At 35.5% G+C, this 13,397-nt stretch overlaps 1 pseudogene; it reads left to right on the top strand.

Annotated features, from left to right (window-relative positions):
- Nucleotides 1-4,935: 4,935 nt before the first annotated feature.
- LOC149571634 (LEAF RUST 10 DISEASE-RESISTANCE LOCUS RECEPTOR-LIKE PROTEIN KINASE-like 2.4) lies at nucleotides 4,936-12,981 on the top strand (annotated as a pseudogene).
- Nucleotides 12,982-13,397: the final 416 nt, after the last annotated feature.

The following is a 13,397-nucleotide window of genomic DNA, read 5'->3' on the forward strand; positions in this document are numbered from 1 at the left end:
GCACCTATTAAAAAAATCCATCAACCTACAACATTCTTGCATTATTTTAGAATTGATGAAATTTTCTGGTTGGCTTTTCTTGTTTTCCCTAGGTACAATTTGGTAAAACATTACTAATGACCAAAGTTTCTTTCTTCTTCCTGAAAACTATATTTGTGTGATTAGAATAAATGTTAGTTCCTTGATGTTCACATTATTATAAATTGATTTAGGGTTCATGCAAAAACAACAATCAATTGTTCTTTTGGGCAGTATTTCCTACCGACCATTAAGCTAAAAATAATCAAGAGATGAAAATAAAGACCTTGGAAAAAATTGGCTTTCTACGTTAATAAAAATTATAATTGTTTAAAGGTATTATTTCAATCTCATGATTTTTATTTCTATGAGACCTATAATGATGTAGTGATTGCCAATGGACTATTCATTGTAACCTTAAGCCCTTAATTTGTGTATGATCATTTAAGGGTCATTGCTCGTTATATTCATTGCAAACTCATCTCCCCCCCTCCATTTCTCCTATTTCCTCATCTCTTGCCTCCCCTTCTTGCTTTATTTCATCTCCCTCCCCACCTTAGGTTATTTATTCCCCCTTATTATCATGTGGGTAATGATGTAATAACTTTTAAAAGAAAAAAGAAATCATTTATTTCTCCTTCACGAATATTCATGATTTATAATTTTATGAAAATTATTCTTATTCTATTGTCATTTATGCTTATGTTTGCAAACTTTGAATATTTGTACTAATGGGAAATTCTAAAATTCATGTTTCATAATAGTCAAAGTATGTATTTTACTAAATGTTTTCAACCTTTATGCACTCAATGGTGTATATATTTGACTTGAATTTTTAGAAGTTCATAGAATTTTGAGCATAAAATAGTAGCTATGTTGAAATTATTAATAAAAAGTTTTAAAAATGAGTTTATAGCATTATAGGGAGAGTTGGAGAAGAGGATAGGGAGAGACTATATATATATATATATATACACACAGAGAGAGAGAGAGAGAGAGAGAGAGAGAGAGAGAGAGAGAGAGAGAGAGAGAGAGGAAACTTGTAGCGAAGAACATGACAATTTCCACATAACTCATTTATTGTGAATTTATCATAAAGGTAGTTTGAATATTCATACCAGCAATAGACAAAATTCTAAAAGAATCCATCATGCACATATTATATACAGATTCCAATACACCATGAAATCTTTCAAAGTCTTATTTATAAATAAGCATTTCATGTGAATGAGTATGAAACTACCCATCACATGTCATGCTTCTATCCTCCATTAATGCTATACCTGGATAACCTCATAACCACCCTTATGGTTGTTTTTATAAATGCAAGCTCCCACAAAACCACCAACTAGTATTTGGTAAAAAATTTGTGCAATGAAATCTTTTGATTGCTCATTAAATATTGGTTACTTTACTTTAATTCAGTTCCCTAATATTGAATAATAACATCAAAAAATATTCTAATGTTATAGTGCAACTCCTCTGTGTTTTCTAAGAATGTTTTGAAAGAATCACTACATATTGCACATCCATCTAGATGCTCCTAAATGCAACATTTATATAATAAATAAATTATCACAATATCATATATGATAGAGTTTCCTAAATATGATACGTAATCTAGTAATAAATATAATATTTTTAAATTAAAGAAAATGTATAATAAAATAATTTATATATGATACATAATAGTAATATATAATTTACTTTAGTATATATTTTACATAATTATATTTGATATATAATAAATTATATACTATAATATAATGCATATTATATAGTATTCTATATGACATACAATGTGAGAAAACTTGCAAGCATTAGATATTTGATTACCTTGGGATTTGCCTCAAAATCAATTGAAATTTTTGGCTACAACATGACAATCCTTTACTAAATTTCCAAACTTTGACCATGTAATTGTCAACTTTTTTTACTCAAAATATGAAACTACTCATCACATGTCATGCTTCTATCCTCTGTTAATGCTATACTTGGATAACCTCATAACCACCCTTATGGTTGTTTTTATAAATGCAAGCTCCCACAAAACCACCAACTAGTATTAGGTAAACCATTTGTGCAATGAAATCTCTTGATTGCTCATTAAATATTGGTTACTTTACTTTAATTCAGTTCCCTACTATTTAATAATAACATTAGAAAATATTAGAATGTTATAGTACTAAGTTTTTTCTAAGAATGTTCTGAAAGAATCACTACATATTGCACATCCATCTAGATGCTCCTAAATGCAACATTTATATAATAAATAAATTATCACTATATCATATATGATAGAGTTTCCTAAATATGATACGTAATCTACTAATGAATATAATATTTGTAGATTAAAGAAAATGTATAATAAAATAATTTACATATGATACATAATAGTAATATATAATTTAGTATATATTGTACATAATTATATACAATATTATAATAAATTATATACTATAATAGAATGCATATTATATAGTATGCTATGTGACATACTATGTGAATAAACTCGCAAGTACTAGATATTTGATTACCTTGGGATTTGCCTCAAAATTGATTGAAATTTTTGGCTAGAACATGACAATCCTTTCCTACATTTCCAAACTTTGACCATGTAGTTGTCAACTTTGTTTACTCATAGTCAACTTTGTTTACCATGAAGGATGGATTGATGTTGAATCACTTCTCATGAAACATGGGTCAATGAGTTTGACCCAAAATCACATAGTTAAACCTTGATGGCAATACCACAATTTGAGTTGTGGAAATTATCTCCTACTTATCAATTGATGAGCTTAAGGGGCTTTCTAATGAATGGTTCATAAGGCACAACCCTTGGTGAAGGTTTTGCAAATGGGGTTGCAAGCTTTGGGTTTAACCATGGAGGAAACTCTGTAGTTAAGTGTGCTTATACTAGAGTAGTACTAGGATGGGTGACCTCCCAGGAAGTCCCGGTGCTTCACCCCTGTGAGCATCACCTAGATCCAATGAGTGCTAAGTGTTTCATTTATTCTCATGAGAGATGGATTCATGTTGAATCATTACTCATGAAACATGGGTCAATGAGTTTGACACAAAATCACACAGTTAAATCCTGATAGCAATATCACAATTTGACTTGCTATGGAAATTATCTCCTAATTATCAAATGATGAGCTTAAGGGGCTTTCTAATGAATGGTTCATAAGGCACAACACTTGGTGAAGGTTTTGCAAATGGGGTTGCAAGCTTTGGGTTTAACCATGGAGGAAACTCTGTAGTTAAGTGCGCTCAGGCTAAAGTAGTACTGGGATGGGTGATCTCCCAAGAAGTCACGGTGCTTCACCCCTGTGAGCATCACCTAGATCCAATGAGTGCTAAGTGTTCCATTTATTCTCATGAGTGATGGATTCATGTTGAATCACTACTCATGAAACATGGGGCAATGAGTTTGACCCAAAATCACACAATTAAATCCTGATAGCAATATCACAATAATGAAACAAAAAGGGTTTTTTAATGATGCTCTCAACTTTCCACCAATAGAAATTGTCTTATTTTGAATTTCATAAATTTATAGTTATTAATTTTCTAACTAACTTATGTCTAATATAAAGATTGATAGGTTAATTGAAAAAATGTCTATAACTTTTAAAATGGTCTAACTTTTTTCAAATTTCAAAGTGTAACATTCTATGCTTTACATACTATAGAGATAGAAAAAGGTGAATTTCTTAAGTTAAGACCAAGTTATGGTGATTAGACATATGGTTTTTTATATCTTAAATAAGTTGTAGTAATTTTTTTAAAAAAATTATTTACTTTGAAAGACTTGCCCAAAACATGCATCACATCTGAACATGAACATTATACTTATATCTAAAATGTTAGTAATAAAAAAATTATCATTTAATTGTGGGTAGATTGGTCAAAGATACAACTACATATATTTTTCCTTCAATTATAGTACTAGTACATTGAAGTTTCATCTTTTCTAATTGAAATTTCAACACCACTTAAACACATAATTTGATCTATCGTGATTCTCTACATACACACATGTATATATAATAATCACCGTTACCTTTTTAAAATTTAATTAAAGCAATCACAATAGATTTAATAATAATACTTTGCTAGTTATTGTATTTGTTAAGTTTTCAAGTTTTTTTAAAACAAACTTAAATTAAATTACTATCTCTCAATTGTATATATAACATGTTGCTAGTGGCTAACTAGCCACCAAATCCTTTTTTGTTACTTTATTTGTTAAATAAAAAAATAGAAACTGCTATGCAATAATTTGAGAATTAATTATAAAATTGTAGAAATGACTTATTTGAAAAATTTAGTCTTATTAAATTGTAGAAACGACTTATTTGAAAAATTTAGTCTATTGGATAGACTTCCGTAGACTTGTCAGATTTAGTATTTCTCTTCATTCAAATCTGAAATATATACTTGTTATAGAATAATTCAAAAAAGATTATGATTGATTATAAAATAATCCATTTTATTTTCATTGCTGCTAGATAAACGATTATCGTAAGAATATCCCAAACATTACTTATAATGATCGCGCGACCTTCGAGTCTACGTCGACCTGAACGTAACTTTCGCGGAACCCAGATGTTACTGCTATAATTCTAATCAAAAGTTTCAACGAACCCGAGTGGAATGCAGTAAATCACGCTCACACGCGATTCAATCAAAGAATTTGACCGTAACACATTAGAGGGCCAGACAAATTAGTGTATTGACTCCGACTTCTAGTGTAGGTAACCAAAGTAAAGTCAATTTGGCGTATTGACTACGTTAGCTTTTGTATGGTTCTCCACACACCTCGTAATTTTCTTTTTCTTTTTTCTCCCACCGTCCTCTCCTATTAAACTGGAATTCATATTCCCCTGTATTAACTCATTTTCTCTCACTATTGCAAGTAAAGTGAAAATGGAAGGACGGCCCCTTCATCTACACTCCTGCCGCTTTCTTTCGGTTGTCTTCACAATATTTATGTCATTTGTCTCTCCTTCATTCTCAGCTTGTCCAGAAATCTTCAAATGTGGGAATCAAACCTTCGGATATCCCTTCGGAGCAAAGAAGAGCGGCTGCGGTGACCCTGCTTTTCAGCTTGAGTGCGATCGTAAAGTGAATATGCCTCTAATTAACATCAGTGGTTACCAATACTACATACTGAAACATCTTAGTCGCCACCCAAAACAGGATCCTGCGTATCCCATTAGAATAGTTGATAGAAATATGTGGGGAGATGCTTGCAACCCGTCGACCAGTAACCGCACAATGGAATTGTGGTCCAGCCCTCAGTTTCGCATTTCTGGCGAGTACATCAATATAAGTCTGTGGGGAAATTGTAGAGAAGATCTCAGAGAATACCTCTCGGCCAGTGCCCCAGATCAAGTGTATGCTTTAGAATGTAATAGTAGTTGGTACTATTCAACCTCTACTTTGGATAAGTACTGTAAATCATCAGTGCAGCTACCTGTTCAAAAATTCGACAGAAGTAATCGACCGATATTTGGAAGTGTATATGATGGATTCAAAATAAAATGGAGTCTCAGCGCGGGTTGTGAGCATTGCGAGGCAAAGGAAGAGCTTTGCATTTACGACACTAGTAATTCGACTCAATTGAGTTGCAAATCATGGAGCCGGCCCGGTAAGAGTCGCAACTCCCTAGTCTATTTAATCGGCGGATGGTGCAAAAGCGTCAAATTTTAATATTTAGTGAAAGATTCTTGTTAATTATTGTTAGTTGGACAGCTGTTATTTATGATCCGGAAATAGCAGTAGTATTTATAGGTAGCTTGGACAGCTGTTCGTCCTTATCTATGTATAGCAGCATTAGTTATGAGTAGTTTGGACAGCTGTTTGTCCACTTGCCAATAATTAGTAAATGGTTATTGCAAGGATAATTATTTACTAATTTTAGTGATTTCCTTTTGGGCACCTTGCAACCAATTCTATTATTGGCTGTCGAGTTGTCTTAATCTCAGCCGTTGGTTTAATTTAATCTCAGTTGTTGGTTTTTCCAATAGAGTAGTATAAAAAGGGGTCATTGGGTCATTTGGAAAGACAAGTTTTGGAGAAGCATTTTGCAGTGATAGCAAATTGTCTTGCAGTGTTAGCAAGGGCGCAATGTTAGCGTGGGGATAGAAATGAGGAATATCAGCGGGAGAAATTAGGAGGTTGTCGAAGTTCTGCCAGTAAGAGGCAAGGAATTTTGTATCTCTTGATTTGCTGAAGTTTAATATAATTCCTCATCTGTAGAACTGGTTTTCCCTTAGGGGTTTTGTTTTAGGCACAATTTGTCCGAAAATATTGTGTTCATTGTGTTGCGCATTTCTTTCCATATTTTATAAGTGAAGTTGCAGTTGTGTTATTTTTCGATATTAGCTGGGAATTTATTTTCAGCAGTTTAATAATCGTTTATGATAGGAGATTAATAATTAGTGACTGCAATAGATGATTTTTCACATGGTATCAGAGAATTGTTAAGGGTAGAAGAGTTTTGCCCTAGGAAAGAAATTTTAATCGCTTTAAACCCTTGAGATGGCTTCAGCTGGTTTGAGAGATCAAGATAGATTAGATGGTGCCTCAAATTTTGGTGTCTAGAAGGCCAGAATTTCATTATTGTTGGAAGAGAATGGTATAAAGGATTATGCTACCAGTGTTGTACCTATACAAACGGATGCAACATAGCTTGCAGCATATAGGAAGGATGATGCCAAGGCGAGGAGGATAATCCTTGATGGTGTCAAGGATCATATTGTTCCACATATCTCAGAGCTAGATACAGCGAAGAAGATGTGGGACGCCATTTTGAATCTGTACTAGAATGCTACCACCAACAAGAAGTTGATTCTCAGAGAGAAGCTAAAGAATACCCGGATGAATCAGGGAGACACCACCACAAGTTACCTCACTAGGCTCAGACTTGTGAAGGATGAGTTAGCAGCTGTAGGAGACAGCCCTAGTGATGACGAGCTAGTGAGAATAGCCCTAAATGGCTTTACTAAACAATGGAGTGTCTTTGTTCAACTTGTCAGTGGATGAGATACTTTACCGAGTTGAGATCAACTATGGACTAATTTCACTCAAGAGGAGTTTAGACTAAGTCTTGTCAATGGGGCCAACAAGAGTCAGAAAAATGAGGTGGAACAAGAGAACGTTGCCCTAGCGGGTAAAGGGAAAGCAAAGAAGGGATCTAGCAAAGGATCAAATTCACAAAGTGAAAAGAAGAAGAAGGACCTTTCTAAGGTCAAGTGCTTTGGATGTCACGAGTTTGGCCACTATGTCAGTGATTGCCCAGAGAGGAAGAAGGGGTAAGAACCAAGTGGCAGCTTCAGCAAGTGCGGAAGAACTCTCCAGTAGAATGGAAGATGAGTTTGCACTCATAGCTTGTATGGTTAGCTCAACCTCACAGTGTGTTTGGTATATAGATAGTGGGACGTCATTTCATATGATAGGAGTTAGAGAGTACTTCTCCATTTACAAGGAGGAGGACACCAACATCCAGATTTCTATGGAAAACTTGTCCAAACTTAACCTTGTTGGAAAAGGGTCTATTCAGTTTCAGAGGGAGAATGGAAAGATAATTCCACTTCATGATGTGTTATATGTGCCAAGCTTAGGTATGAATTTGATTTATGTATCTGTTATTCAGGATAGGGGGTATAATGTACTCTTTAGAGGGACACATGTGTTGATTAAGCACAAAGATTGAAAATCACCCATAACTATTGGAGTTAGGAGTGGTCGCCTTTATAGATTGCAGTTTGATACTCCTAAGGCACTTATGAGCAACAGTAATCCTAGAGATCTTGGAGAGCTATGGCATAGGATGATAGGCCATATTCATCATGGAGCACTTAGATTGGTTCGTGAGGCAGTGACAGGTGTTCCAGAGGTGAGCACAAAGCAAGATGATGTATGTAAGGGATGTGTGTTGGGGAAGTTTGCGAAAGCATCTTTTCCAAGGAGTGACACCAGATCTAAGGGTGTTCTTGATCTAGTACATTCAGATGTTTGTGGACCGATGTTGACGAAATCTCTCAGAGGATATGAGTACTATGTTACTTTTATTGATGATTTCTCTAGAAAGACCTGGATATACTTTTTGAAGACTAAGGATGAGGTTTTCAGTCGATTCCAAGAGTTCAAGGCTCTTGTGGAGAACTCGATAGGAAAGAAGATAAAGGTTCTTTGATCAGATAATGGACGCGAGTACAAAGCAAATGTCTTCTAGGAGTTCTGCACCAGAGAAGGAATCAAGAGAGAATGGACTGTTCCTTACAATCCACAACAAAATGGAGTTGCTGAGAAGAAGAATTGTTCTATATTGGAGGCAGCAAGAGCTATGCTACATGACCAGGACATGCCCCATTACTTATGGGCAGAGGCGTGTAATACAATAGTCTACATTCAAAATAGAGTTCCACACAAGGTGCTAGGGAAGATGAGCACAGAGGAGGCTTTCACAGGGAAGAAGCTAGATGTTAGTCACTTCAGGATATTCGGGAGTTTGGCATATTGTCATATACTTGGAGATACACGTACAAAGTTAGATCAGACTACAGAGAGGGGGTACTTTGTTGGGTACAGTGAGACCTCAAAGGCATACAGGATTTTCATTTCGAGGACTAAAAGAATTATTGTTAGATGAGATGTCAAGTTCATGAAGGGCAAGGCATTCAGGAGATCCAGAGATTTTCCAACAGATGATCAGAGTGAGCAGGCAACAGAAGCTCTAAGACCAAGTCAAGTGCAACAAAGCTCAAGTACAATTACTAGTACGAGTGTAGACTCAGTTAGTGAAGATTCACAAAGTATGGAGCAATAGGTGCAATAGGAAATGCATCTATAAGACTTAGAGGTTGACATTTCATCCTCTACAATTGGTAGTGGGAACCATGTGGTTCCAGATACACAAAGGGATACTCAGGAGTTTGTGGGAGCTCCTAGGAAGAGTACTAGATAGTGAAGATAACCAACCAAGTTCAATGACTATGTGGCATTAGTTAGTCAATTGGTAGATAGTGATCCTTCTAGCTATCAGGAAGCTGCAGAAAATCAGGTATGGTGAGATGCTATGGTTGAGGAATATTCTTCAATAATGCAGAATGATGTGTGAGAGGTAGTACCTAGACCAACAAATAGGGCTATAGTTGGATCACGCTGGATCTATAAGATAAAGCACGGTGCATATGGTAGCATCGAGAAATACAAGGGAAGGTTTGTGGCAAAGGGGTTCTCTTAGAAGGAGGGAATAGACTATGAGGAGACATTTGTTCCTATTGCCAGGTATACTTCTATACGAGCTGTAATCTCACTTGCAGCATAGATGGGATGTCAAATCCATCAAATGGATGTCAAGATAGCATTCCTTAATGGTGAGTTGAAGGAGGAGGTATACATAGAATAACCAGAAGGCTTTGTAGCACATAGCAAAGAGACCCACATGTGCAGATTGAAGAAAGAATTGTACGGACTCAAGCAGGCTCCTAGAGCGTGGTATGAGCGCATTGATACATACTTGCAGAAAATGGCCTTTGTGAAGAGTGAAGTAGATGCTAACCTCTACTACTTGATGGTTCGGGGTGATATTTTCATTCTTGTTCTTTATGTGGACGACCTATTTCTTACAGGTTCACTAGGGCTCATAGTGGATTGCAAGAGGTACCTTGCAAAAGAGTTTGAGATAAAGGATTTAGGACTTATTCACTACTTTCTAGGCATGGAAGTGTGGCAGACAGATGGGGAGATTTTCCTTGATCAAGGGAAATATTGCATTGAAATCTTGAAGAAATTTGGGATGGAGGATTGCAAAGCCATGTCTACACCCATGATCACCAATTGGAGGAAGGTAGATACAACTAAGGAGAAAGATGTAGATCTCACTTTATATAGATAGTTGATTGGTTCGCTTATGTATTTGGTCAACACTAGACCAGATATAGCATTTGCAGTAAACTCTCTTAGTCAGTTCATGGTTGAACCAAAGAGAATGAATTGGATAGTGGCTAAGCATGTGCTACGTTACTTGCATGATACAGTCGAGTATGAGATCATATATGTTCAAGGTGAAGGTATCAAGTTGATAGGCTATATTGATGCAGATTGGGTAGGAAGTACAACAAACAAAAGGAGCACTTCAGGGTGTTGTTTCAACTTGGGATCTGGAGTTGTATCTTGGTTCAACAGGAAGTAGAAGTTTGTGGCTCTAAGTTCAGCAGAAGCAGAATACATAGCAGCTAGCATGGCGACATGTGAAGCTATATTGCTTCGAAAGTTGTTAGTAGCCTTGTTTGGTCAAAAGGTTGAGACTATTGTGATACATTGTGACAATCAGAGTTGCATCAAGTTGTCTGAGAATCCAGTGTTTCATGATAGGTCTAAACATATAGATATCAGATATCACTTCATCAGAGATTGTGTACAAAGAGGTGTTGTTCAGCTATAGTACATACCTACAGAGGAGCAGGTAGCAGACATTTTGACTAAGGCATTGGGGAAGGAAAAATTTATCTTCTTTAGAGATAAGTTAGGTGTCTTACAGAACAACTTCCTCGCTAAGAGGGAGTGTTAATTATTGTTAGTTGGATAGCTGTTATTTCTGACCCAGAAATAGTAGTAGTATTTATGGGTAGCTTGGACAGCTGTTTGTCCTTATCTATGTATAGTAGCATTAGTTATGAGTAGTTTGGATAGATGTTTGTCCACTTGCCAAGAATTAGTAAATGGTTATTGCAAGAATAATTATTTACTAATTTTAGTGATTCTGTTTTGGACACCTTGCAACCAATTTTATTATTGGCTGTCGAGTTGTCTTAATCTTAGCCATTGGTTTGATTTAATCTCGGTTGTTGGTTTTTCCAATAGGGTAGTATAAAAAGGGGTCATTGGGTCATTTGGAAAGACAAGTTTTGGAGAAGCATTTTGCAGTGATAGAAAATTGTCTTGCAGTGTTAGCAAGGACGCAGTGTTAGCGTGGGGATAGCAGTGGGGAATATCAGTAGGAGAAATTAGGAGGTTGTCAGAGTTCTTCTAGTAAGAGGCAAAGAATTTTGTATCTCTTGATTTGCTGAAGTTTAATATAATTCCTCATCTATAGAACTGGTTTTCCCTTAGGGTTTTTTTCCAGGGACAATTTGTCTGAAAATATTGTGTTCATTATGTTGCGCATTTCTTTCTGTATTTTATAAGTGAAGTTGCAGTTGTGTTATTTTTTGATATTAGTTGGGAATTTATTTTCAGCAGTTTAATAATCGTTTATGATAGGAGATTAACAATCAGTGACTGCAATAGTTGATTTTTCACAATTCCTTTGTTTCATGTTTTCCTATATTCCCAAAGCATAATACTAAAAACAATCTCATCTCGGCCATTGTAGGTAATTCAGACCATGCAGGTTGGTTTAACACCACTAAGAATGCTATTGGTCTAGGTAAGTATTCCTCATCGATAATCTACATAATTTATATATGGAGGAAAAATATGCTAGTGTAATAGTTGGACTATTTTTTTCTTCAAATTTATTACATTATCTCAATCAATCCATCGTTTATAAGTAGACATCTCATGTTAACACTACTAAGAATGGTATTGGTTTAGGTAAGTAGACATCTCATGCAATATATTAAAAACTATTATATAAATTTAGCTTTCATCAATGTTGCTATATGCCTTCCATTGCCGTGCATTTTTATATAATTTAAATTCTTATGGATTGAGGCATTGTGGATAGCTAAGGACTGAAACTGCTACCATCGGAAATGAATACCATTTATGTCTTCATATTTACTCATTTATATATCTTCTTTTAATCTTTGTATTTCATTGACGTAATATTTTTAATCAAGTGCAGCCATTGGAACCAATGCACTGTTACTAATAGGATTAGTTCTTCTATTCGTTAATCGAAAGAGGAGGTTATCCAGTCTCTCTAAGAAACTTGATCTTCCCAGGATAGAGAAGTTCTTGCAAGATTATGTTCATCAAATGCCATGTAGATATTCATACTCTCAGCTTATGGAGGTCACCAATAACTTTGCACAAAAAGTGGGAGAAGGAGGTTTCAGTGTGGTTTATAAAGGAAAGCTAGCAAGTGGCTATCTAGTGGCAGTTAAAATGCTTGATCTGTCAAGACATGGTGAGAATCGATTCATGAATGAAGTAGCGACCATCGGTAGGATCCAACATGTTAATTTGGTTCGCTTGATGGGATATTGCTTTGAAGAACATAAAAACGCATTGGTGTATGCGTACATGCCTAGTGGATCTCTAGACAAGTTTATATTTATAGGAAGAGATGAGGAAAAAATCCTAAATTGGGCACAACTATTTTCAATTGCTTTGGATGCAGCTCAAGGAATAGCCTATTTACACCAAGATTGTGACAACCGTATCATTCATTTTGACATAAAACCACACAACATATTACTGGATGAAGAACTCACACCCAAAATAGCTGATTTTGGTTTGGCTAACCTCTGTGGGAAGAGAGATGATCACATATCAATGATAGTTGCAAGAGGAACCCCAGGATATATTGCTCCAGAGGTATGGAATAGAAATTTGGGGCCTGTGACAGACAAATCCGATGTTTACAATTTTGGGATGGTATTACTTGAACTTGTTGGAGGAAGGAAGAATTTTGATATGTAGGCGAGTCACTCTAGTAAGAAGTATTTTCCAGAGTGGGCATTCAAGTTAATGGAGAAGGGGGAGTTAGAGAGGGGGTTAAGTGGAATTGGTATAGGAGAAATAGAATGTGAAGAGAAGGAGAAAGCAATAAGATTGTGCAAAGTAGGAATGTGATGCATTTAGTACAATTCAAGAGATCGACCGAGCATGAGTAGAGTGGTTCAAATGCTGGAAGGAAATGGGGACGATGTCACCAATCTTCCCCTACCTTTTAATTCATCATCTGTTATAGTTGCACCTTCAAGCGAGGAGTCTTTGTAAGTAATCAAAGGGAATCTCATTCAAATCCATGATTCTAGTTCTCATGGAAATTATTTTGAGCAGGGGTTAGGGAACAAAGAGGGATATCACTCTGAACGAAAGTCAACATGTATGCAAATTCCCTCCAATTTCATTATCTGAATATTTGAGAGGAAAAAATATGAAGGAACATTGTAATCATATAGGCTTTAACATTCACTTTCTTTCTTATAGTAACCTGGCCACTTTCTAACTATGAGGCTTCCACAATTTTTTTTGATTGTGAGATTCATACAATTTTCATTTTATTGTACCCATTACACACACACACACACACACACACACACACACACACAATTTTCCTTATATCTATCTTTTCATTGAATTGTTGAATATAATAAAACTTAAACATAATAAAGAAGGAAACCATAGAAAAT

Source organism: Cupressus sempervirens, chromosome 2 (genome assembly GCF_028749045.1).
Source record: "Cupressus sempervirens isolate cs-2001-9-10 chromosome 2, ASM2874904v1, whole genome shotgun sequence".
NCBI classification, from domain to species: domain Eukaryota; kingdom Viridiplantae; phylum Streptophyta; class Pinopsida; order Cupressales; family Cupressaceae; genus Cupressus; species Cupressus sempervirens.